The sequence below is a fragment of the Balearica regulorum genome, chromosome 7 (genome assembly GCF_011004875.1).
Source record: "Balearica regulorum gibbericeps isolate bBalReg1 chromosome 7, bBalReg1.pri, whole genome shotgun sequence".
In the NCBI taxonomy this organism is placed as follows: domain Eukaryota; kingdom Metazoa; phylum Chordata; class Aves; order Gruiformes; family Gruidae; genus Balearica; species Balearica regulorum.
This window is the reverse complement of record NC_046190.1, coordinates 7,606,203-7,633,341: the sequence shown is the minus strand read 5'-3', so window position 1 is coordinate 7,633,341 and position 27,139 is coordinate 7,606,203. Positions and strand designations below refer to the sequence as shown.

Below are 27,139 nucleotides of genomic sequence, written 5' to 3'. Positions count from 1 at the left end.
AGATAATTAAAAAGAAGATTTTTAATGAGTTAGATGTCTTAAGATCCTAGAGAGAAGGAAATAAAGGGAGAGAGAGGCTGGTAGAATAGCCGAATAAAACAAAACTCAGACCTAAGATGCATTCAGTTCCACATTCCCCCTGCCATTTAGTAGGCAGCTTAATTTCCTTCTATTGTCCTTTGACAACATTTCCCAACTATGTGCATCCATTGTCATTTACTTGTATTTTTGACTATGAGCCATTCGGGGCAGAGACAATCTTTTTCCCTCTGCGTGCAGAACAAGTCCTGAGGTAGAGCTTGCACATTAGTACTCTACGGGAGAAATAATGCAGACGAAATCCTGACCCACTTTGGAAGTGATCACTCTATGGTACTTTTATCCTTCCTTGCCAATGTTGTTTTTAAAAATCTTGGTCTCTGACCTATTTTCACACTGATTTCTGTGCTAGTGAGGCTTTTATCCTTTAAATCATTGGATACTTGTTTATGTAAATACAGCACAAATTTTGCTAACCAAACAAGATTCAGTGTTTTTGTTGGCAAGAGAGTGTTTTTGTGTTAGAAACTGAGGTGTACATAATAGAAATATTAACTTCATTTTAAGTCTAATATATGTTTCTGCATTTTTATTGCAGCTGGGACTGAGATGGAGATGCTGAAACGAAGGAAAAAAGTATTTACAGCCTGGGAAATAGCAAACTGACATGAGAAAACAATCTCTAAGCCACAGTTTGAGCAAAATATTCAATCACAGATAAAAGTGGAGAAGAAATTTTAGAGCGGGGTGTTGGGTCATAGTTTTGCTTCAGCCAATACTGGAGAGAGCAGCCAGAAACGTCCAGTAAAACCATCCAAAGCACTGGGATAAGCACATCCTGAGCACCCCGAGAACCAGACACGTGCCATCTCAGCCCAGTTCTCAGCAGCCAGATAATCCTCCTTACAAAAGCCGCTGCCTTAACAGGTGCTCGTAGCCCCTGCTGTCTTCTTCATTAAGGGGCCAAAGACTATGTGATTATGAAAACTAAACACTCACTTATCCCTAGGTGAAGTTCAACTCGGTTACAACGGCAAAGGGTGGCCGGCGGAGGAGGCATCACCATTGTACTTGCTCTCCGGACTTCATCCTGCAGTACTGTTAACCCAGCACTTTTCACAGCACTAATCCCTAATTCAGCAAAACACCGAAGCCCCTGCTTAACTCCGAAGCTTGGCTGAACTGGGGCCTGAATTCATTTTGAGAGAAGGGAGAATGAAAGAAAAGATAAATCTATGAAAGATATTGAAATTTTTCAGAAGGGATTGTTAGGCACTGAATTGCTGCTTGTAAATAAATGTACTGCTTATACAGCTAGTTGCTAATCAGCTAATTGTGTATATATGCACATACATATATAGATGCACACAAACACATGCACAGACATATATATATATTGCCTTCTGAAAAATAAATCAAATGTAAGTTGCCCAGGGATCTCCCTAGATGCAAGTTTTCTGCAGGTTAGGTTAGCTATAAACGAAAAGGACCACTAAATATATAAATAAATGGCTTTGTTCAGTTGTATCTCCAACAGGGATATGACTGTTCATTATGAATAGGGGCTGAAGGCTTCACTGCTCTGTAGTTTATAAATACTAATGAGTGACATATTGAGAAAAATTGTACCTACAAAAGAAAAGTCTTCTGCCATGCAAATCAGGCCCCAATTCCCCACAGATAAGGATCTTTTTGATGGAACACATGCAAAATCTACAGCTCTTAATTCTTTCATTAGTATTCCAGGCAGACGATTGCCAAATAACAGGGAAAACTGTCTGAATTGCTGTGTCTGAAACCTAATATTGATTTGTTTAATAGTGTCAGGAAGTCAAAATTCACAAATCTCCTGTCGATTGTTTATGAGGCAGTTAGCACAGAATTGGATGCCCCTGCTTAATTAATAACTCATTACTGAAATTTGATTATATGCTTGAATGGTTTAAATGGGCTCTAATTCAGTATCAGCAAAGCAGTGTTGCAACAAAGTAAAATGGATCTAAAAGCTTGTTTTTTAGCACTATTGCCGTCTGTATTTCATGATCTCCATTGGTGAAGAATATGTTGACATAGTTGCTAGGGCAGACCTCGTAGTACATTAACAATTGACACAAAAACGTGTTGTTCTAATGATGTTATGAACTGAATCCCAGCTAAATCAGAAGGATAATTTAAGAGAAATGACAGCGATTTGAAAAAAAAGGAAGTCTAAATGCAAGTTTTTAGCGTGTGATTAATTTCTCAACAATGGAAACAAGGAGAACAAAGATATTTCTACCGTGGACCTTTATTCGGAAGCATCTTAGGGATTCAGGTGTGTATGTCCAGGGGCATGAGCTCCTCAATGACTTAGATGCTCTTGAAACTCCCATGCACTGTATTTTAAACTGTTCCTGGCACTTTCTCGTCTCTGGTACTAACAAAGGGAAGAAACACTCCAGGTGGAATTTTGAAGTTCTGAACTTCACTTAATGAACCTTTCCCCATTTTCAGCATCTGACTGAACTAAAATTTCTCCATCAGAGTTTCCCCCCTCCCGTTTCTTGCCTTAGAGAAACCAGGACAAAATTCATCCTGCAAGTAAGGGAATCCCCTGCAGACCCAATAAACCCACAGTGGCTCAGCTGTGAAGAATGTACACGATTCCTTTACTTGCAGGATGAATTCCACCGAATTCCACCGAGCTCCTGCTGAAGACGACACTCACTCCCCACAGGATGGACACATGCTCCAGGGTGACTAAGGTATATATCATGAATAATGATTAGCAAATAGTTAAAAGCAAAGAGTTCACAGGCAACCAGTTGTCTGAATATTACGTGCCTAGACTCTTTTACCAAGTTCAAGATGCTCGTTTAGCCAAAAGCAGTAAAAAAATTAATAATTAATAAGATTCAAGCAGATACATCCAACCAGCTCCAGTAGGAGAAATCAGTGAAATACTTTGGGAGAAGCTGTTCTCATGAGAATTCCAGGTGTGGCTGGCATTAATGAAAAGGTTTTAGAGCAACCTAGAAAGGGAAGACTGGTCAAAACTGGCCCTGGAGGCAAGAACTTGACCCATAGCAGTAATAAATGGCATCGTTTCTCTGAAGCCTGTGAAGCTAAGGATATCAGCTCAGATCCTCAAAGCAACTTAATCCTTCAATCAATAAAATATACTCCTCTAAATATCCCTGAGGAACTGGACCTTGGAACTTGGACCTTGATCCACATGATGTGTTAACACCTGCTTAGGATATGCATTTTCAGATACTTTATAAAGAAGAACCTTCTACAAACTTGCAAACTGTTGCAGCTGGACTGAGTATCTCTCAGACAAATAAACAGACCTGCCTGATAAACAAATATGAATGGTCTGAAATATATATATATATATATATAAAAAGAGAAATCAAGTGGCAATTCTAATTGAAAAACTGACTGAAGTATATAAACGTAAAATATTACTCAATATGTTAACTGAATCTTAATGTCTGAACACTTTGAGGGCCAAAAAAAGGCAGCAAATACCTGCAAGTTTGCCTAGAATTACCCATAACCTTGTGCAGACAAATCAGCAGTGAGGTACGCATCCAGGTATTGTGCGGGCGGTGACTGAACTCCCAGGTATAAACTGCACTTACGTTTTGTGCCAAAGTCTCATGTGTCTGTTTCTGAAAATGTGAATTGCAGTATATCCTACATTATAAAACTGCAAAATATTTATTAAGCTCTTCTTCTCTCACAGTATTTCCTGCATGTCTTGCGTGGGCAGGGGAAGGGACTTCTGATGCCCTGGTTTGGAAAAGGTATCAACCCCTGTAGATTTAGCAAAAATTATTTAAAAAAAACCAGGGTAAAAAAAAAATAAATCTGAGTTTTACCTCTTTCATGTGATCCTTCCAGCCTTGTGATTGGGAAAGGCTGCAGGGTTAACCTCCCATATTCTGTCACAGAGCACCGCACTCTGCTCCTGACCAGAGTTCCTTTCTTCTGCTAATGCTATGTCAGGTTATCTGAAACCTTTGAAAACTGGTGTGTATTTATCATAAGTAGAGCCTGTCAACATGGAACCAACATGTGTTTTTAAAAAGTCATCTTTACACTATCCATATGTTAGCTTTTTTTTTTAAAAAGGCTGTCACTTTTCTGCCTTACACAGAGAGGTTTTAGTGACATCCCAAATAGACTTCTTCCGTTTGAGTTTCTGATAACTAGAACATCATTATAATTGTTTAGCATGTAGATTGCTTAAGCAGTTTAAGATGAAGATTATTTTAAATTTCCACTCTTACATAACTGAGCATATTATCAGCGTTAAACTGTGAAATAGTTATTAATGATAACCAACAATAAGTAATGCCGTCAAGAGTTCAGTTCTGAAGCAAAAAGGAATTGCTGTACATTTTCATGCATGCAGCCATTAACAATGTTGTAGTTCACAGGTTTGCTAACTTTTTCCAGTGATGGGTAACTTTTACAATTAATTTGAGTTAAATAATTAAGCCTGGCCAGTTAAGGACATTTTTGAACCATCATTAAAGACAAAAAAATACCTTTTAAGCAGTGTTTTAGCTTGTGGTAAACAGCAGTCTCAGGAAGAATGCCGGTTCCTTTCTGCTGTGGGCCGATTCGTCAAACTGCTATTAAGAATTTTCAGTTATAAAAAAAAAAAAAAAATGGAGTGAACCTTTATTTTTTTCCTCTAATTTATTACGCTTGATTACGCAGCTGGAATGGGAAGGTAGCTGCTGTTTGTAGTTAAATAACTCCTCACAATTTCTTAAAGAAATGATCTTCAAAGCTTTAATGGGTCAGTGGCTCAAGTACAAAGGAAAGATTGATTTTCATACTCCCACTCTTTGTTCCCAAAGTTTAAAACAGACACGTTCTGGTAAATTAGTTTGTCTATGTTATTAATGGAAGAACTTATTAAACTCCCATAAATACATGGTGGTATCTTACTTAAAACACAGAATGCATTTGCTTTGAAAAAAATACATGTCTAAAAGTAAACAGGGGTGTAATATTTTTATTTGATTTCAGAAATGCCTCAAAAGGCAGCAAGCAGGAGAATTGGGGGTTTGCAAAATATATTAGGTATGCATAATGATGAATGGCACAAAGAGCGTAGGCTCGAGTCGATAGAAAATATGTTATTTGCGTTTAATGAAAAGCATTCACATACCGGGTAAGTGGCAATGCTGTGGGGAGAACGACTACTTTAAGCAAGAAATATTGTCTGGGTGAAATACTTCTTTTATGTAAGGCTCATGTGCACGTTCCTCGGCTGAGCGGAGGGAGGTTACGCTGCTGGTGCAGGAACGATCTTGGGGTCAGGGCAGGCTTCAATATTGGCGGAAAAGACAGCTGCTGTGAGAAAGATTATTCAGCTCCACGCAGGGAGCAGCACTGCTGCTGCACGAGGGGGACGAGGGGAGCGTTCCCGGGCCGATGTAAACTGTCAGAGCTCCTTTCGCATCAGCTGAAGGTCTGCCCCAGGTCCGTGTCTTCTCCTACACAAGCGGAGACACTTGTGATATATTCTCATGGCCTCTAAGGTCACCGAGTTTCCCCTGATGATCTGCCTGTCTGTAGACGGATGTCTTGCCAACTTAATCACCTTTTCTTCCACTCATCCAACAGTGTTTAGTTCTCCCTGTGAACAAATCCTTCACGCCCCACCAGTTACTCAGCAGGTAAGGACAGACCCTCAGAAATGTTCCCAGCTGACCCCATCAACAGCTATAGGGGTTACTGCATCAGGTGGGCTTTAGTTAGCAAGGAATTCACTGCCAAGGCTGTTGTCAGCAGTAAAACCACTCTTTGAACCCAAGCTCAAGCCATTGCTGCCTGCTAACAGAGGGGCAAGCCGCCTGTGACAGGCTATGGGGGTATTACCGGTGGGTCAACCAGCTAAACGGGGCTGCTCTGCGGCATCCCCGCTCCCGCTGGAGACAGTGGAGCTTAGCTCCTGCTGCTGCTCCGCCTGCTCCTAGTCCCGCTGATGACCGTCCCTATAAGCTTTAGGCTGAGTGTCAGAGCTACAGGGTTAACTGCGGGAAGAAGTGGATGGTCAGTGGATGGTCAATGCAATATGGACTGTGGGGAAGTGGTCTTTCCCTGTCAATTTTTTATTTCACCAGGGAAATTTGACACGGTCCCCAGTACTATTTGAGGGGGCACCAAATAATTGCATTTCCTCGATACAGCATCATCTGGGAGGTGCAGCCAGCATCACCCATACCGGTGTACACGGGGAAAGGACCACCCCGTGTGGAAACATGCTCCTGGTAGAGCACGCTGACAGGGGCAGAAGGTTTGAGGTAACATTTTTCTGTCACAGTAGGCTGTTTCCTTCAAATGTAAAAGCTTCACAGAAGTGATTTACGCAGATGCTGTGAAATATCAGATTGGAGCATTCCTAGAAAGTCTTTTGGGCTCAGAAGTATTTTGATTTTCTAAAAGACATTTTATTTCAGCCACTGTGTATTATGCATTCAAATAATAATAATAAAAAAGTCAAAATTCTCACAAATGTGATGAACTAATCAAAATGTTTGAATCTTCTACTCCCTACATACACATTCTTCCCTCTCCCATTACGTTTGTGGAAAATTTCCGATGTTTTGAATTGGTTCTGGAGCAGAAATGAAAACAAGACTTCCTCTACTTCTTTAGTAGTATTATCTTGTGGTTCTCTGGCATGATTATCCTGCCCAGTCCCAGTGAGATTTTTTTTTTTCAGAGACACGACAGTTTCTCATTCTGTCATCCAACAGTTGTCCCTACCAGTAAAGGGCTGAGAGGGGGATTCTGTCTTGCTGCAAGAATGGGGAAATAAATCACAACATGTGCTCCATGCCAGCTCAGGGGAGAGCATGCAAACCGAGATGTCTGCCTCTAGTGCTGGTCACACGGGACCTCAGGGTACTCATCAAGCCAATTTTTCTGCTGTTTACTTATATATGACCTTTGTAAATCACTCCCTACAGGAAAACACACCTGTGTGTTTTCATACTGGGGATCAAGCGTTTCATTGCCTCCCAGTGCATTAATGCTCAATGTTGGAAGTGATTGCATTTCTTTGCAACCGATAGTTGGGAGACTGCTACAGAGCCTTGCTCCTGTTGGAGCTAGGTACCTGCCGGTTCTAAGCCTCCACTTATTTATTCATGACTAGTTTTATACTAATTTCTTTATCTTTAAACATTGTTGTCTAGGTCATCCTGCAGTACTTCAGGCAGCAGTCATATATGCTCAACCTCATTTTTTCCAAAGCTGGGCAAATAAAATTTTCATCTTCTATCATAAGACATGCTCCATATCAGAGAAGCATCTGAGTAATCCTTCTCTGACTAATTCCAGCTTGAATTGGTGTTTCTTATACAAGGTGTCCAATGGCCCCACCTTTGATATTTGACTGTTCATTACATAGAACTTATTATTTAGATAGGAATAGGTCTTGGCTGGGTAAGGGGGCTGTGACTGCAGAGTTGAGCAGGCCACTGAAAACACTACCCACTTGAGTTAATTTTAGCAATGGATCTGAACAAAACCCCAGGGACTTTGACAAGAGAGGATACAGACTCCAAATTTTTCTCCACAATGGGCCGATTATGGAATGTCACATCAATGGGCTTGAGGGATCTGAAATCTGATCCCTGTCTGGGCTCATTTCTAGTTAACATGAATTATAACAAGAGCTACACTTTCATGATAAAGAGGAAGGAAAAATAACATGGAAAAAATAATTGGCTGCAAATACCACAAAAAAGTTTCTAAAATGATAGCAGCCACCTGCACTAATGATACTGAAATAAAATCTACAAGCCCAGCATTGTATTGTAAAATATGTGCAATTAAAAAGATCTCATGGCTGCTTGTTAGGACAGTCAGAAACAGAAATTTGCAGGCGTAGTTATCAAGCAATCTTTCACCGTATCGTTGATTGTAAAAGCTCGTAAATGGAAATTGGAGCTCATTTGATTTCACACAATCATGTGACAGCAAGCAGGCTCCTATACCTGCTTGGGACCACAGGCTGGGGAGGGCCACGCCACTTTCCAAAGGAATGATGACAAGATACTTCATGCCATCCATTTTTAGTGGAACTCCCCATTGAAGTGCAATCGCTGATGAGGACATGACAAATAGATGTCTCTTTCATGCCCTAGCAGATACATGGAGTGGCTCATGCATACCTTCTGTTTTGTTCAGCCCTCTAGACAACACCAGCACATCACAAGGAGAAGTGCAGAGCCGGTATGTGGTGTGTTTGCATGCAATTGTACCAGCAACCCTCTGCCAGGTGGCTGGTGACAGCAAGGAGGGCTGGTTTAAGCGTGGCACAAGTTTTACTTGGCTAGTAACTAAATTGGCTCCAGTCTTTGCCCTGAGATCTGGGTACACCAAATCCCCCTTCCTCAGGAGGCCTTCTCGGGCTGAACTTCCTCATTTTCAAGCACTCGGGATTATCTTCAAGCAAGGGAAGGTGATGACACGCTCAGGGGGCACCGCAATAGAAAGAGGTGCAGAAAGCAATTCAGATAGTCTGCTCTTCCAGGAACTTTAGCTTCCAGCGTCTTTTATCCGGCCGCCCCAGGGCAGCTGCCACAGGAGCACCACCACCACACCGTCCCCGACCACTGAGACCCACTCACCATGCCGGTGAGTCCGGGGTGACATTTTTGCAGCTGCCAGTGAGCTGTCTGTTTTGTTTCACTGACCGTGTTCAGCATCTGCTTTGACTCTGCTCATTTGCAGAGCAGGCAGGGTCCGAGGGGACCCCCCTCCGTGATGGAGCAGCTCCGTCCGGGGGGTGATAGTTCCCCGGGCACCGGGACTCTCCCAGGAAAATCTGGGCAGGATGAGAACCAAGAGAGCATCTGTCCCTTCAGCTCCCAAGTGCCTGGTTGTAAAATGAGAGCGTGTTTCCCAGCTCTGACATTCAGAGGAATGCACTTCACTTTTGCACATACGCTGGGCACTGCCTAAGGGAGCTGCGGGTAGACAGAAAAGCAGAGGAAAATCTTTCTGGAGCATTTTCGCCTTTTTACCAACAGAGGGATTTGAGAGCCTTTCTCCATCTGCAGTGTCTGGCAATGATGTAGCCAAAGGAAACTACGGATGTGTGTGCATAGTAAAAATGGCCCTGTGGATGCCGCGTCGTGTTCAGCCAATGGTTTTACATAAGACACATTTTCCAGGAGAGGCTCGCTGAAACGCAGGCTGAGAAATCTCTTCCAAGGCACCAGAGAGATGGAATGGAGTGATCATCTGCTTAACAGCTCAGAGCTACAAGCACACCAATTTGGGTCAGGAAGTCAAAAATAACGTAACACCAGATTGAATTTAAATTGTATGGGGGTTATAAGTAAGCAGAACATTATTGCTGTGCCTGGGTTAATATTCTCCTCTTTTGGAAAGCACCGTGGGATCATTAATGTACATAAGTGGTTAGGCAGGTGTTGGTTTTATATCTGATCTGTAAGGAAAAGCTTCCAAAAAGGCATTGGATTTTAAACGCGGACACTACAGAGAGATAAGACGCCAGTTATGGACGAACCAGCCCTGCTCTTCCAGCACAGGAGGTTTCCCCCGGTGACTGCATATCCAAGGCTCTTCCATCCCACGTTTCTGATCTGACCCACCGTACTGCCCGCTGCTAATCAGTTCTTTTGTCCTAATATCTGTTTATTGCCTCCCAAGTATTTTAAAAATGGCAATAATCACACAGCTTGCTTGCTTGCTTTCAACCGTGCCGGAGAAATGAGTTTATTAATGCTGTGACTGTAATGCTGCGTGTGTGTGAGCACGCCTATGCATGTGTGCTCAGCTCTGACGAGATTACAGCCGGAGATGGTCTGACTACAGGCTACATCCTATTTAGGCTTCTGCAAAGATTAGGAAGAGAAATCTCCCTTTTGTCTTTGAAGCATCAATGGATGCTGAGCTTTCAGCACTCTGTAAACTGCGGCAATTCCCCTGAAAAATAACAGCAACTTTTAAATTAACGATTTACTATTAGAACAAGAGATAAAAAAATTATGCCACTATCTGCTCTTCCCTCTCCCCCTTCACCCAGCTGAACTGTACATGGATATTGGATCTCTTTTGTTGGCAGAAATTCTACTAATCTCTAAAGGACGTGCTTTTTCTGCCTTCTCAGGCTACCTCACTGAAGAGAATTCCAAAGATTTCTGGAAAAGCTTTTTAATGTAGGCAGCAGAGCTCCCCTCCTCATACCCCTTCCCCCCAGTATCATTAAAATTTACAGGATTCATATGACCATGTAACTACTTTGTGATTACATGGAAAATACCTTACAAATACATTATAATCACAAGTTCATGCGGATTACTTAGTAAATACATTTGAAGTAAGAAAATAGTTCAAAGATTAATCATCCCTTAACTCGCAGTATTTAAATTATTTTCCCCCAAATGTACAAATATATTTGTAGCGACTTCAAGGCTGGCAGAGAAGGGGTTATGATGGTTCTGATCTGAGAGGAAAAAATGAAATTCGACAGGCATGGATTATTTAAAGCATGCAGATGTGAGCCATATAACCATTAGACTTTGATGCAAATCATAGAGGAAAGCACAGGAGGGATGGCCTGTACAGAGAAGTAGTGGACAAAGTTAGGATTTCCTGCCATCGACTTGAAATTTAAACAAATAATCATTTAATGGCAGTGCAGCATTACATTCCTTGTTGCACACATTAATGTCAGCATCTGGGACCAACATTTTGACAATTCTATTAAAATGCTTCACCATTCCCTATCTAACACCTGTTAGCTCTAATTTTCTTTCCTGAGACGTACATCAGTAGACAGCGTAGATTCCAAATCATTTATCACTTTTAAAGTGCTTCCATATGAGCTTTTTGGGGGGCTTATCTTGGCCTTAGGAAAACCTTTTCTGAATGTATTAAAATTCAGTACTTAGAGGGGGAAAAAAGTGTAGACATCAATGTTTCATAGCATTCATGTCTGGTAATTATTAGCCTAAATTATGGCTTGCACATGACTTGACAAAGTGGACCATGCATTTAAAAAAGCTGCTCACTAGACATGCACTGCTCAATATGTTCCAAGTTATTGAGATGTCAGTCAGTAATCATAAAGCAAACACCCCTCACTGAAAGGACCCTGCTAAGAGGGCTACGAGGCCTGGGGGACTACCTAAAAATGTCAGAAATGTTACAGTCTAAATGAATGACATCAGCAAGAGAACATGTGTTTAAAAACATGTGCAATTAGCTAATACAATAAAATGCAAATCCTGGAACACGACAGACCCGAGGAGCAGTACCTGGCAAGGAGCATTTAAAAACTATCCCAAATATTCTTCTCTGGAGAATAAAAAACCATTCATATATATTTTTAAAAATAGAGGAAACGTGAAAAATGATCGCGTTGGTGTGTTTAGAGCTGTGCATTGTGGAAAGAGGAAGAAATGTGTTCTATCCTTATCTACACGTACATAATAGGCTTGTTTATCATTATGTGTGTTAACTCACTCCCTGTGTTGCTCCTATCATGCAAAACAAGGTGCACTGTGAATTAATGCAGTATTTGTAATCTCTCACCTTTTACAATGCTGACCATAAGTTAATCAGCTTGCGGAGAGATGAGTGTTATGTACAGTATTTTAGAAGTATTTGCCTTTACAATGTAATATCCTCATACGAGAGATAAGGCCAAACCTACTCCCACTAAGGCATACGGGAATTTTGCTGAGGATTTGGGTGGGTAAAACAGCGGGTCCACATGCAGTATCTACACCGAGGTCCTCTGCTGCGACGATGCAAGGTGATGTGATTGAAGATGACAGCCAGGTAAGCAAACACAGGTACTTCAGGCTGGACTGACTATTTTTTTTTTTATTTTATTTTTTCTTAATACAAATTTGGCTTTTATTGTCTGAATCTGCAATGTGTGGATGAGTCTGCCACCAAAAACTTTTCAAAATCTTTGGAGCCATTTGAAAAATTGGACTTTATCTCTCTGCATTTTTTTAAAGGCGTGTGCAAATGCATACAAACAAATAGCAGAAAACAAAGCACATAAAGCAGCTGGCAGCAACTAGAAATGTATACATCCGTGGACACTTTAAAAATGTCCATCAGCGCGCAGATACGCACCTTTACTTTCACACGTCTGCTGTTTACTAAATAACATTTCAGCACAGTTTTCATCTTATAAGGAAAGTGTTTGAAACTTGGAATAAGTGCACTTAATTAAAGGGAGGCTGTGAAAATGTGCACTAATCTGATATGACTAATAGCAAAGTGCATGAAATTGCTAATTAGAATTTCATTAAAGGTGCTGCTTTATCAGACTGCGAATATCACAACCTTTAAAATTCTTTCAGGAAAGCTTAATTCCTTTTCAAACAGAAATATTCTTTAAAGACATTTGATTTGTTCTGAAGGAATTTGTAGCTTAGGCTGAAACATAAAATGTTGCCAATATTCCACGGGAGTAATATTTGAATAAAAATATGTATCAGGTACTTTCTTTCATCAGGCAGATGAATAATTTTTTTTGAAAATATTATTGTTCAACTAATACAATCAGCTAAGAAAAATAAAGTTTAATCTTTAGATTATTTCAAACATGATTTGTTTTTATGCCTATATTGTAATATTTGATATGTTTTTGCTTTAGAGGAGGAAAGAAATAAAAAGCTTGCTTCAAAAGTATGAACAACAAAAAAATACGGCTATGAATATAATTTTATAAAAATGTGTAAGGTTTTAGATATCCAGAAAGAGGAAATTGTCTACCTTGATTTAAAAAAAAAGAAGACATCAAACCCTAATATTCTTTGTGAAGCATCTTTCAAGATCTTAAACAGAAATAAAAAAAAATGAACCTGTATTATTAAGGTATTGTTGGAGAACCCCCCAAACTTTGCACAAATGCCTGTATTTCTATACTCAGCTAAAATATTAATTCATTTTACCTCTTCCCCCCCCACCTCGCTAAGTCTTAAAGCTCACTGCTTTTTATTTATTTTATTGCCCCTGGCCTCTCTGGTCTGACAACAGAGTTTCTCTTCTCAGATTTATTAATTTTGGAAACGCACTCTGCCGTCGGTGATTTTGTTTGCGGCTGAACAGCCACCTCTCGCCCCGCCATCGCCTAGATTTGCATTCCTCCCATGGCAGCTGCTGGGGCAGTGCCCGGCTTCGGCAAGGCGCTTGGTCGCAGCAAAGCCCCTGTCATTCTGCAAGGATGCCGCAGCAGAGCTCACCTTGCTTTCAGGTTCACTTTGGCTGGGGGAAGAGCTACTCCCTATCAATTTTTGGCCCCTGACTCTTAGGAAATTCCCTTCTCTACACAAAGCCGGATCCTTCCTCGGCCAGAGCAGGTTCCCCGTGCCAGCAACGGGCTTGCCATCGTCAGGTTCGTAGTGAATTCGTCCTCGCAGATTGTACTTTTGACAAAATTCTCATTTACTCGTGTGTCGCACTGCAATTTTTGGCCTAGCAACCGGCAGGTTTGCTTGCATGAGCAGAGCAGGATTGGGACTTAAATAGCTTTGTTCCTTTTTTCCCCGAAATTTGAGTTTACCAGCACAGGTAAACTAATATAAATCTTTCAGAGAAACTAAAGATCATTGAAGCAGCTGAAGTTTATGTGTATTAAAAAAAATACCCATCAAGGCTCCCCATTCGTGGACTGCAATTATTGTTATTAATACTAGCAAAAAAAAAAGAAAAAAGATGTACTTTTGCTGGAATTAAGTATTCAGAGCACATTTTTAGAAACTCAAATTAAAAACTAATCAATGCAAATTTACATGACAAAAAGATTCTTGGAAATGGATAAAGACTGAACAGAAGAATCTTTACTTAGGAGATAGTATATTATTACTTTGAGCATTTTTTAAAATCACATGTCAATTACAGTTTGGTGTGATTTCCGCTCTTGTTATAGGTATTTTCATGCCAGTAGGTATTTTATCAGTTGGACAAAGCAACACATAAAAGTCATTTCAGCTTTCTTCATAAATATGCCAACTTTCTTTATGTACATTTGCTTTCTACAATAAATACATTGATAAAAAATCAGTCTAGACTCAAATAAATGAAAATTATGCTTATTAAATCTAATGTCTGGTGTCAAAAGTGAGGTGTCAATCTTACCTATCTTACTTCTAAGCAAGGCAAACAAAGCTGCTAATTACAATATTTAAGTTTAAATATAGAATTATTGTTCAAATATAGAAAACAATGGCGTGGTTGTTCTTTCTACAGCTATATGATTAAGACTACTTATGTCTCATTTTATGCAAAATAAATGACACATGATTGTGATTTAATTTGTGCTAAGTAAATGTCTACAGGGATTTATGACAAGAAAAGCAATAACAATCCATACCTTGTTACTTGTCAATAACTGCTTTCAGAACAGTGGGGAGTAGTGAAAAATAAATAACTGCTTGGAAAAACCCACACATACGCCAAAGGAGTAGCGTGCAATAATTTACATCACGTTAATCTAAGGCTGCTGGTTGTAATACAGTGAGTGTTATAAATTAATGTAGTTCTGTACTATTCTGCCTTATTTTATTCTCCCTTTTATAATGCCACCGCTCCCAGATTCAACGCGCCTCGATCCCTATTGCTGGCGACAAGATTAGCGCGCTCCATAAACATGACGAGCTGCGTTTAGTAAACTGTTTGCTGAGCAAAGATAAGATGCTGACATTTACAATTTCGTTCTTCAGAAATTATAAGACGGATACATTTTGGTGTGCAAAAGAAAACAAGAGCAGGAAGAGGCTCCGGTCCTTCCTTCCCTCTTCCCATGGCGAGGCGAGGCGTGCGTGGTTTCCAGCTGGCAGCCCGTGCCGGCGGGGGACTGCTGAGGGTGGAGTTGAGGGCTGGCCTCTTACATGACCACAACGCTCCAACGTGGGCAGGGGGTGTCCCCGACACCCTTCCGGTTTCGACCGTATAAAGGAGTAACCGGAAAGTCTCAATGCATCTAGTTTAAAGGGGATTCGGCGACTCGGTGGGAGGGGGGCAGCTGCCGCCAGCGTGCCGTGAGGATTCACGGGACCGGCCCCGAGCGCCCGGACTGGCACGCCACATGGCAGGTGTAAATGCAAACTACTGATTTTTTGGGGTGAGACGAACAGCTGTATAACTGCTTGGCTGGATTGCTCACCCTGTGTTGATCGTGGAGCGCGATGTGAGGCTCTTTCCAGGTTTAAAAGGAGAATTTGTTTGAAGGTTGACTTTAGTGGTTTGTAGGTGCAGGGATGATGCTGAATTTGGCTTGGGGTAAGGGAGACAGATTTGTTTGCAGGATTTACAGAACTTGCATCAGTCTGACAGAAAGTTGTCTGCTTAACTCCAAGGAATGCGTGCACTCATGCTACGGCCAGGGTACCAATTTCTGCCGCTCTGTACAGCTCTGATCCACAACATTGAGGAGTTTTTTCCTTTGCCATATTTATTCAATGTTTGGCCTGACAGACAAAAATCAATCACAAATAAATGTATCTGTACCTTTTTATTACCCAACTTCTGCTCACTAGCCTTTGCTGGGACCCAGCAGCTCATTACATGGAAGCCACGTTCGTAGAGGGACATATAGTCTTATGTAATCTTGAGATACGTATAGCGTGATTATCTCAAAATGGTGACCATCACAAGGTCCAAGAAAGCGCTACTCGATTGGGCCTCATGTCTTAAAGCAAATGCAAGTGTGGCTTCTAATGGGAGCCACACACCTTCTGAAGGCCTGATGGATTTCATTCCCATGCTCCACTAAAAGGCCAGTCAGAAAAGATGAGAGATTCTTGTCCTTCCCCGCAGTGGCAGAAGCATTAAATCTGGTAATTATGTTTAAAGTGAGCCAATATTCCTACATCTTTTGTTACAAGCAATGGCCAGTATCACAGAATAGCGAAGCAGGGAGAAAGAATAAATAAGCAGGACCAAACATAAACTTTGTGAGGTCTTATTGGTTATTCTCAATTCCTTTGAAAATCTTGCTTTGGTTTTTTTTTTCCTTTTCTTGTATTTTCTTTTTCAACCTCCCTCTGCACCTTGTCTTAGATTTGCTCCTTTGTCTCTTCTCCCTCTGTGTTTCTTTCGCTCTTGCTTTTACGCTTTCTTCCGCATCATCTTATTTATCATCCACTACCTTTGGTTGACTCTATCTCAGGCCTGATGGATTCCTCCTGTGCAAATCCAATGTGCTTTGTTTCTGCCTCTTCCTTAGTCCTTGCCATATGCAAGACTTTGCCATTCTCTTCCTCACATAAACATCTCGCTGCAAAAATACCTGTGAAAACTCATAAAAATATCAACGCTGCTCAAGTTCGCTGAATGAGTTACTTCCCCTGTTGCCTTTGGACATTGCAAGACAAACCTCTTTTGCTAGTTTGCGTGTAAAAAAGTAAAGCAGCCTAGTGTTTTTAGAAGAAAAGCTAAGAGATGATAACTTATTTTTCCCACCTTTTGCTGCCTATAGCTTGAAATTCCAGCTTGGCACACAAATTGCCAGAATCTGTATTGTTTTATCCTAACCTTTATAGGTAATCCCAAAAGCCTACCTAATCAATTGAAGATCATAAAATATTAGACTTAATACTGCAAAGTGCTGCTTTCTAATTCACATAACAAGCTCCTAAATAATTCAAATAGCAAACATATCCTTCTACTCAACGATGGGAGGTTGTTTAGATCAGCCGGAGAATGTCAACACATGCCACATCTCATGGATCTACCGCGTTTCAGGAACCCTATTAAGTTAATTGCTGGTTTCTGACAGCAGAGAGCATGCTGGGAGCAGGGTGCTCTTTATTAGCTTTTCGGGCATTTACAAACGTCGGCCATTTTGCCCCTACTCGTATACACCAGGCACAGCGTGGACAATGTAAATCACATCGTGAGACAATAACCCGTGTAGGCACCACCTTTGCACTGGATTCATTTGTGAATTAAAGGTTCTAATGTCAATTGTTTTGCCTGTTAGATTCATGTCTAATACCATATATGCATATATATTGTAAAAGTCTAATAAGAACAATCAAGCAATTACATCATTTTGCACTGCATATGTAATGCACATAAGAATGTAATCAAACTGCGGTGCCTCGCGTCTTCGTAATGGAAGTACTTTGAAGGCTATAAATAGACAAGAAGCTTCAGAGTAAATTAGCAACACAATATAATTTTCATTAGGTACCTGCCTTGTAGTATTGATGTGTGCAGGTACTCTTTGTTCTTATATAAGTTTTAGACCACTGTTTTGATTTCTAAATACCCCAAACACCCTTTTGTTCATAATTTTCATTTTCTGGCCCTATTTTTTAACTACCTACTGATTTCAAAGAGTCCTAGGGGAGAAAGAGGAGAGGGGAATAAGAAAGAGTCCCTAAAATAATTTGAGATGAAGTTCTATCCATCCATTCCTGGCCTGATCCAAAACCCCTTGAAGTAATCTTTTGTGATCTTTGGCTCACATGTGTAGCTCTATTAACTCTACATACTTTGGACCACCCAGTTTTCAGCTGGTGTGTCAGCTTCAGTGTAATCATGCTAGCTGAAGATGTTATTCAGATACAAATATATAGGGAAGTGAAATTATTTAGCTATATAAATCATCATCCACGAAACCATATCCTTTAGTCACAGAATCAACTTGTCAAACAGAGTGTAGATAAAAATAACAGTTGCATTCAACAGTGTTGTAAATATGACGCAAAACTCAGTTACTTCTCAGAAATCAGCTAGTGTAAAAAGAAAAAAAGCAATATTTAAAAAGTCAGTTCACCATAGGCATGGAGAAGTATCTTTTTTGTGTACTCTGGACTCATCACAGATTCACAGTTTAATTTTTGCAGGACTCCACGGAGCATTGTATTTCATGGCTTATCTCTTCATTAGCCACCACAACAGCGGCCAGCGTTGTTGCATAAATATTACAGACACATTTCCCAGGCATGGCTGATATTCTTTGGAGTCAGTACTACACATCTGAGGTGTGTGAAAAATTCTAAATTGCATTTGATAGCTCCCAAATTGACTTGTTTCATTTAATTAAAAAAGCCATTTTAAGAGTGAGCCAATTCAGCAAAAAAGTTTGACTCTTTTGTGTGCATGTGTGTATAAATATATATGTATGTAGATGTATATATATACACACACACATCTGGATGAGCATGTGTTCTATATTGCTCTGAAAGATGCTAAGCGTGGAAACTGTAAAAGGCTAACTGAAATTTGCAGTTCTCTGAAGATAGGGACCTTGTGAAGATAGGACCGGTACATTCTGCTACTTCTGAAAACAATTGTTTCACATCATGGCATAGGACAGAACACAACGCCTGACGTCTCCAATTATGCCAAAATACAGTATTTTCGTAATGCACGCAGCGTGTGTGAACCGATGAGGCTAAGACCTTTCTGACCGCTAGAAACAGGAATATAGAAGTGTTACTTACTGCTGTATCATCAGGCACTGAATAAACACAAAAGTGCATCCCAACAGCTATCTCCCAAGTCCCCTGACACATCACTCTAACATATATTTTACTAACTGAAACCTTTTCACACAGCCATTGTAGTTGAAAGGTACTATAATAATGCTCTATTTGGAAATATCCCTTTAAAAACCAAAAATCATCAAGTACTTTCATTTCCCTGAGTGGGTACTTGAGAATTGAGCAGCAGATGCAAAATTTACACTGAAGTGCCTCTCTCAGGCACTGGACATGTATGACATGGGTAAGATGTATTATAAGCCCTCTTTACCAGTGTGTCAGTAAGGGGTTTAGGGCTGCAGCTTCCAGCCTGCTGCCATTCTAAAGGTAGGTGGCAAGATAAAATCTTGCATGTTCCCTTCTGTAGTTTCTTTATCCACTGCAGTTAACATTAAAAAAAAAAAAATAAAAAAAATCAGTCTAGAAACATGCATGAACTGCAACTACGTTTGATGTCTCATGAAGGATTCAACTGCATATTTTGCTGGAGGAAAAATGTGCGTTATTTATCAAATACGTTTGTCTCCTTTCCAGGACTGCCAACAATAATGTTATGCAACTTTACAGAGCAAGATGACAGATCGCTGGGTCTCATGCCAGTAAGTGATCTCTGATAATGCTGAGAACTAAATATAAAATCAGCAGCTGGAGAGATGCAGAAATTATGCATCTTTTGGACTGTTTCATAATTTACTAGAAAGTAGAGAGTTCTGAAACATCGGCTTTAAGAAACCATAGGCTATGGAATCTAAAATATTGGGCACCCAGCAGAGGTTTTGTACAGTAGTTTCCCCTAATCTCAGAAACATCTGTTCATTTTTAAAAGTAAATCTGTACACAGTTTACATTTCAAGGAGGGTCAGATTCCATTCTTCAATTTCCTTTTTGTGTGTGCGCGTGTGTGTGTCATTTATTGTATTTGCAATCAGTGTGGGTTTTATTCCCGCTTTCTTTTTCCTCCTGGTGTTGCCTATCCCCTTTAAATAAAACTGGCTCATTTTCCAATCAAGTCATGTGTAAATGAGTATGATTCCACAAGTGTCAGCATGTGATATCCCCCTCTTTGTGCAAAACTGGGAGCACCCCGAGCAATGCAAAAAATAAAATACCTTCTGGAGGCAAGGGAAGGGATTTTCCTTGTACTCGGAAGCTGCAGGACTTCCAGGGCACACCAGCTGATTGATTACCCATTCAGTCTACTTTGTTTCCTTTCATAGCACAAATAAGATTTATGACAATTTAGAGCTGAGATGAAGTTTTGAAGCTTCATTTGATTTTTCGGCTTCAAAGAAGGAAGGCCTCCAGAACAGAGGCACTGGGTTCTTACCACACAGAATTGATTTTTCTGGAGGCAGCTCTTCCATTCACCGACTTGACTGGAGGCCCTTTTTCTAGGAATGCCTTCCCGGTAATTCAAGGGCTGGCAGTACGCACAAGGAGACGTTCCCTCCTAAGTTTCTTTCTTTCCTCCTAACCGTTGGTGTTGGTGTCCAGATTGCCCAAGGCACTGAGGATTTGTTTTTAAAGAAATTTTCAAAGCAGTCTGGTTGTGTGATAGCCGTAGAAGGGTTGTCTCTCCCCCTTTCAGTTTAAGCTGCAACAAACAAACAATAAAAAATGCTGGACATACATACATATATTCCATTGATAATCAAAATGCCTTTTCCTCATGCTAACACAGCAGGTCAGCATGGCAGAGAGAAAAGAAGAACCTGTTTACACAGGCTTTCTGTTTTTAGAGCAGTTAATGAGTGATGCTGTAGAATTACTGCTGGTCCAGGTACCCAGACCCTGTGGGTAGAGCTAGAGAGCATCCCAAGTATGTAAGGAGAATAGAAACAAAATCCTTGTGTGAGAAATCACTTCATTAGTTTTGTTTTTTTTAGATTTTTGCTTGATCACTACTTTCTGGTGAGTCGGTTGTCATGGAAGTTAATGGCTTCACGAAGAATTAAAGGCAGGTAATTTTGAATAGTGAGACAGAACCTTAAACTGGACTGCTCTATGCACCTGGTCTTGAGAGCTGACCTGTCCTGTTAAGCAGATTGTTGAATTATGGTTCTTACTGGCATTTGTGGCTTTATTCCTCTTTACAAATTATAGCAATATTGGCTGGAGCTCATCAGCTTCTGAATCACTATGGCTAGATCCAAGTCTGCTAGAGTTGATCACGCCCTTTGGGGCTGGCACTGACAGACACAGTTGATTTTGGTCATCATTGCTATGTGGCTCTACAAGCCAAGTGTGTGTCTATGCAAGTACATTGAAAGTATGCCAAGACTGACTTTGCAGTTCAAGGTCCCTTGACCATAAAGGAACCAAGCCTCACCAAGCACACCCTCTTCTGACTGCCAGCCAGTGGGTTCCAGTAGATGTGAATCCACATGTTCGTTGCAGCTAAGCATTGACAAATCTGTAAGATGCTGTATTTGATAGCAAGGAGATGTACAAGTAGGTATGATCTTCTCACTCCTGGCATTTCAAACCACTCTGTATTTCTTGTTCTTCCAGCAGCCTCCTTGTTGAGCAACATCAGGCAAAGGACAGAGCTTGTAAATCTTTGCCTGCAGGAACTTTAGAGATGTAGGAACAAATGGTAAGAATGCTCAGGCTTTAGAGAAAGGCCTGAGGTCCTTCAGGACTTCAATGTTTATCCCCGGAAGCTTTTGGAGACAAGACAAAAATATTTGGCAGTATTGAATGAATCAGATACTGCAATGCAATCCAGAAAGATGAGTGTTGATTTACCTGTTTCTCCCTGGAGAGAAGGAGGGGACACGCAAGAGAAATGAGATGTTGTTTTTCTTGATCAAAGGCCATGGTGAATGACTGCAGTAAAATGTATCAACTTTCATGTTTTCTGTAGCTGTTGCGATGGTTGATGAGAAATGTAGAGGTTTGGTGATTCTTTGACAGCTCTGGGAGCTTGGAATCATGTTCAGCGGGAACCATCACAATGGTAACCAGGAACTGCCAATTTAGAAAAACTTAATCTCAAATGATTTTTTTTTCCCTGTTGATTGGACTATTGCATATTTCAGAGCAGATAACTGATTCCCTTATGCAAGAGATGTTCCTAGCAGAGGTCTTCAGTGATCAATCTTTTATCATGTTGGAAGGGGAGAAAACGGAGTCAAAAGAACATATCCTGGTTGTATCCTGTATGATTAAAAAGAAGATATTTTATTTCTGATCCCCACTCCTCCCTGTTCCTAGTGATACCTAAAATCACTCCAGATACAGAGAAGATTAAAATCACGGGCCTGAAAAACAAAATGCAGACGCACTCCTGAATCTCGAAAATTACCTTTCTTGTTTGACTTAAAAGTATTCAGATTGGCCGAAGTACTAAAAAAACCTGTAAAGAAAAAGAGGGCCTTGTCTAATGCTCAAGTTTTTGTTGGGCAAAGTTAATTTTGGGGGAAATTTCCTCATGAACAAACCTAAATGAAATATTTCTACCTATGACTGTCAAACCCTTGTCGTGGACACACAGTACTGTCAATGGAAAAAAAATAATTGACAATTTTCTAGAGGCAAACTAGAAGAAAATATGACTTTTTTTAAAAGATGTCTTTTAATTTCAAACTTTTCTAAGAATTCCTCGTGTTTTTGTAGGCTGGATAAGGAGAGATCTGGATTAAGACCGGTTTTACAAACCCAAACCCAGATTAAGAAGGTTGATGAGAGCAGTGTAAAACCACCCCAGTTTGCTCAAAACTTTTATCTGTTTCCGCCTTCAACTCTAAACTTTCATGGATGAGATAAAATAGAAACTGAATCCAAACAAGCCGGTTTTGCAAAAGCTCCTCAGCTCTTCTCTAAAAATAAGATTAAAGAAATCCTCTAGGCTGCAGGAGATGACTTTATCTTGGTACATTGCAAACCTCATTCCCTTACTTTAAATCTTCTTCTCTCTTACTAAAGATAACTAATAGGGATGCTGAGAACCATTGTATTCTGTTGACATCTTTAAACATAAAGCGAGCTATCAATATCTGGCTTTCAAGGGGTCTCTCTGCTACCGTTCTCAAATACAAAAGTTTATAGTCATATCATTATGAGAAAGACATATTTCTACACATACTAATGGAATTTACTTTTGTGAATCTCGTTGAGGAACCTGGGACACCGAGGACATTACTGTGCTATGATTTATGTTGGTGTAACACCCCTGACTTCAGCAGAATTACGTGTGATTTTCTCTATACCATCCTAAAGCAGAGAGGGGTCCAGAGACATTGGGGTAGCACACGAATAGGAAACAAAATTTTGTGCCTTTTTACGATCATTTATACTAATGAAATATGTTTGTTAAAATCATATTCTATTATGAAAGAAGATTACGATATGGTGACTTTCCTGGAGCTGTATTCACTTCTGCGTGAGGTGAACTTAGTGTGGCAGGTCTAGATATTTGTCCGGACATGTCCTGCATATTGTGTATAAGAATTCTTGTTTTTAAAATAGTACTGATGTTAACAGTTTGCATAGAGCTGTCAATATGCAGGATTCTTGGCAAAGAAGTATCCGGCAGGGAGGGAGGAGGCAAATTCTTTTTTCATTTGCCCCCATGAGAAGTTAATGGAATTACTCTGGATTTGTAAATACCTGAGATTAGATTCTGGCTCAGTATCCCTTCTACAGCTAGAACTTCGTGACAATGCTGACTGACAGAGTAACTGAATAAGGATCAACTAAAATCACCTAAGTCTCTGAGTACTTTCCCTGACGATGTTTTTCTCTGCTTTTATTTAGCACTGTGTGACGAGTCCGTTTCACTATCTGACACCCTGTGGGCCAAGTGCATCCCTGTTGTAACAAGATCTCTCATATTTAGAGAATTACTTTGGGATGAATGTGGTCTCTTGTGTTTGAACTAAGCATAATACAGACACTAAACTGTGGATTATCATTTCCTAGTGGGAGATCTGTGTCTTGTGATGAGATTAAGAAGGATGCAGCTGTGAATGGGACCAGTTTGGCTAAGTTGCCCTAAAAATTTAACTAGAGTAACTTTGGGTTGTGAAAAACTGGCTATGCGCTATATTCAGGAATAAGCTCCCACATAAAATCCTTGCAAAGCATGTGCAAAGCTCCTTTGTGGTAAAACAGAGCTGTTTTGACTAGCCATATATGTTTCCTGTGTAAATCCGCCACATCCTGGTCTATAGCTCACTTGCATATCAAGTTTTCATGTGAGTCAGATTCCCAAGGCATCTTTGCAGAATAATAAAGTCATACATGACCATGTAAACGATACCCCTGAAAAAGCCCCTTAGTCTTCTTTTCAAAGTTATTTCCAAAACCAGATTTACACATTCCAGTTTCAAAAGCTGCTCAGATAATTGCCAAAACACGAGCGCTCCACTACACTCATCTCTAATTAGTAAAATCTGACTTTTGTCTTCCTGTGACAATAGCTTTGTGTGTCTCTGAGAAGAGGGGAGATTTATAGGATAGTGGTGATATTTATTTTGAGATGGCATTTTTTCATCATTTTAATATAACTAAATTAAAGGCAGTATTTCTGTTCATTTAAATCATAATTTGTGCATTCCTTTTATCATTACAATCCCCGAGAATGTGGATGATACAAAATCAGTGTAACACATTAGCAATAGATAATACAGTCTAAATAAACATAATAAGCTTTCGTATATGTCTCTAGACCAAACCTTATCTAAAAATACCCTAATGAAGCTGAACCATCCAATTACTTGTTTCTTGGAGGAACCCCTTATTAATGACATTGCAGTGAGGGAAAAACATTAATTATTGGACACAGTGGGATCTTTTACATTCTGTCTAGTCTGGACAGCACCAATTAATACAACAATAATTATCAGCTACCATGGCAGGTTGGCTGAGCAGAGCTCCTATCTGCTGATTGTGTGGGGAATGTGGGACAGCTCTCAGGCTGTGCAGATTTCACAGACTTAGACCTCTTTTATTTTTTCCATTGCTATGTGAAAACTGAATCCTACGGATATTAAAGCAGGTGGATTACTCTATTGAGGCAGGGGCTGCTCCTATGAGAAGGAAAGCACAGGTGCCATCATGTGAGAAATGCCATTTTCTCCTTCATCTCCCACCCACCTGCTGTCTGACTTTCTGTCGTTCGAGATTTAACATGATCGCTCTTTTGATAAGGTGAGTATGACGGTGCAGGCTTTTTAAGTTGTCCGTTTGCTCGCTCCCTTGTCCTCTCTCCAGCTATCTTAAAATGACAGTTTACAAATGCAGAAGCAAATGCTGACATGATTTATTGCTGGCACTATTGCTACAGTCTTGAAAGCGGAATACCTATTCTCGATCAAATTCAACCCGAGGCAAACACCAAGTATGGGAAACTTCAGCTCGAAAGGTTAAAGTCTGCAAAAGTTATAAGTGAGTGACTAGAGGGGGAACAATGGAAAGTGTTAGACAACCTGAATAACAGGCGTTACTACTCTACTGCCTATAATAATAATAATTCACCTTTTATCCATTGAAGATAAAAGGACACAATGTGGGAAAATTAAGCTGTATAGACATCTTGGGGATATCTCATCTGAGATCACACACCACTTCTTTCTTGTGGTTATCATGATTTTATCAGAGCCACTTTGAAGTCTATATAGCCTTATATCTCAGTTATCTACATTTCATCCTGTATGTATTTATTGCAGATGGGCCTAAGCTGCTAAATTCAGATCCAAATCCAGATTCTGATTTTGAACTCCCTAAGGTCCGTAGCTAGCTTGAAGCTAGGGCTTTGGTTTGGAATCGTCTCTATTTATGGGTAAGAAAAAGGGGTTTAATATATGCTCTTCCAGATTGCGTAGCTCTGTGTATGTGCACACCGAGTTACTCTCACTCACACGTAAATCTAGGAAAACAAGAACATGGCTATGTAATTAAAAGCTGCCTACACTGTTATTCATATTTTAAAGAAGGATGAATTTATAAATGAGCCTTAGCTTTAACATTTTGTGATTTCTGAGTGCTTTCCTTTACAACCCTAACAAGCTTTTAACCATGTTTCAACATCTGGAGCTCCAGCACAGAGACAGACACCCTGAGTTCTCCCTTGCACACAGGTAAAAACTACGGAAAAGCAGTGTATTTTACAAATCTTTGTGCACCAGACTCTGTTTTCCTGTGTTACCTGCAGCCTTGACTCCAGCAGCAAGCAAATGATGACACAGACGTAAATAGGGTTATAGAAAACCAGGCTGCCACTTTATATGAAACTCAAGAGGAATTCCCAAGAGGAACAAGTGTCCCGTTCGCAGGGAGGGGACACCAACCAGATACACCAGGAACAAACTCCCCTTGTTCTGAGACAAGACCGCATAGGATAAGCAAGCCCTCTGTGTCTAAAGGGAACCAGAAATGCTTCTACCTTTTGCATAATACTGATGTGCTAATTAGGGCACTGATATCCTCAGAGGGCGAGCTCAAATCTGATGATATGTACAAAACACACACTCTCCTCTCTCTCTCTCTCACACACACAGAGGCAAAATGTAATCAGACAGACAGTGGAAGCAGAAATCAAGAAAAACAACTGCAGAAACAGTGTCTGAGAGATCAGGTGGCATTCCTTTGTCAGCGAGCTGGCTGGTTAGATGGAGTCACTCTTCCATCAAAACAGTATCGTTTGCTTAGCGACTCTCCTAGCATGCTGTACAGGGACAATCCAGCCTTGCTCTGTCTTTTTGTTCTTCTTCATACAATCACATGATTAAATGATAACATATCAACCATACAGTAACTTAGAGGGCGCCTTTACAGTGGTATATTATCGGTGACAGTCTTTCCCTGTTGTTTTGTGATTTCAAGCATTTTGTACTAACACTTCTTTCTCCCAGTCTTCTCTATCACCTGGGCTTCCTAAACCTAACGAGGTGATAAAATGCTCTCCACTAGGGATAATCCATTTTCCCAATATAACTTAATTCCTTAAAGCTTCACATCTGGAAGAGACTTCCAGAAACTACATCTCAGCACCGGGGAGCTGGCATTTCCAGCTCTGAAATACCATTCCTTGAAAATAAAAACCCTTTGTCTGACTAAAGACACATTACGTCTGGAAATGTTGAGGAAAAGGTATTTCCACAGCAAATGTTTATTTCTTATTATAAATATCCTGCTAAAATTAATGAGTACTAATAAAACATCAGTGAAACTGGATAGGTGTCATTATATGCTAGAACTGAATAGGTATTTCTTCCTTCTGTAGAACCTGGAGCTTCTAATTTAACATTGTAAATATGATGTAATACTTTTGTCTGCAATAAATTGTAAGAAGGGACAGTTTTTTAAATGATCCTGAAGTCTTGTTGCAACACATTTCATCATCCACAAAACACAGGAATGCCACACAGAGACAGTCAGTTTATCAGGAAATCTTGAAAAAAAAAATTATTTGCCGGTGGCATCGCCCCACCGTTCCACAAAGACTCGGCAAAACTTTTCTTGCCATGCACCATCTCCTGTCAGATCATGGAGAAGTAAGTGGCTGAGGAGTCAGCTCTTGAAATCACCTAATTTACCAGCACTCAAGGCACCCCATAATTTGCAGAAGCCAGTCACTGCCCTCAGGGTAAGACATG

At 40.3% G+C, this 27,139-nt stretch overlaps 1 protein-coding gene across 1 annotated transcript in view; it reads right to left on the bottom strand.

Annotated features, from left to right (window-relative positions):
• Window positions 1–22,115: 22,115 nt before the first annotated feature.
• RAB11FIP2 (RAB11 family interacting protein 2) overlaps window positions 22,116–27,139 on the bottom strand; it is a 152,374-nt gene continuing 147,350 nt past the window's right edge. The window contains exon 6 of the transcript XR_012836297.1: window positions 22,116–22,127. The gene's annotated coding sequence lies outside the window, so the exon portion shown is untranslated. The remainder of the gene's footprint in view (window positions 22,128–27,139) is intronic.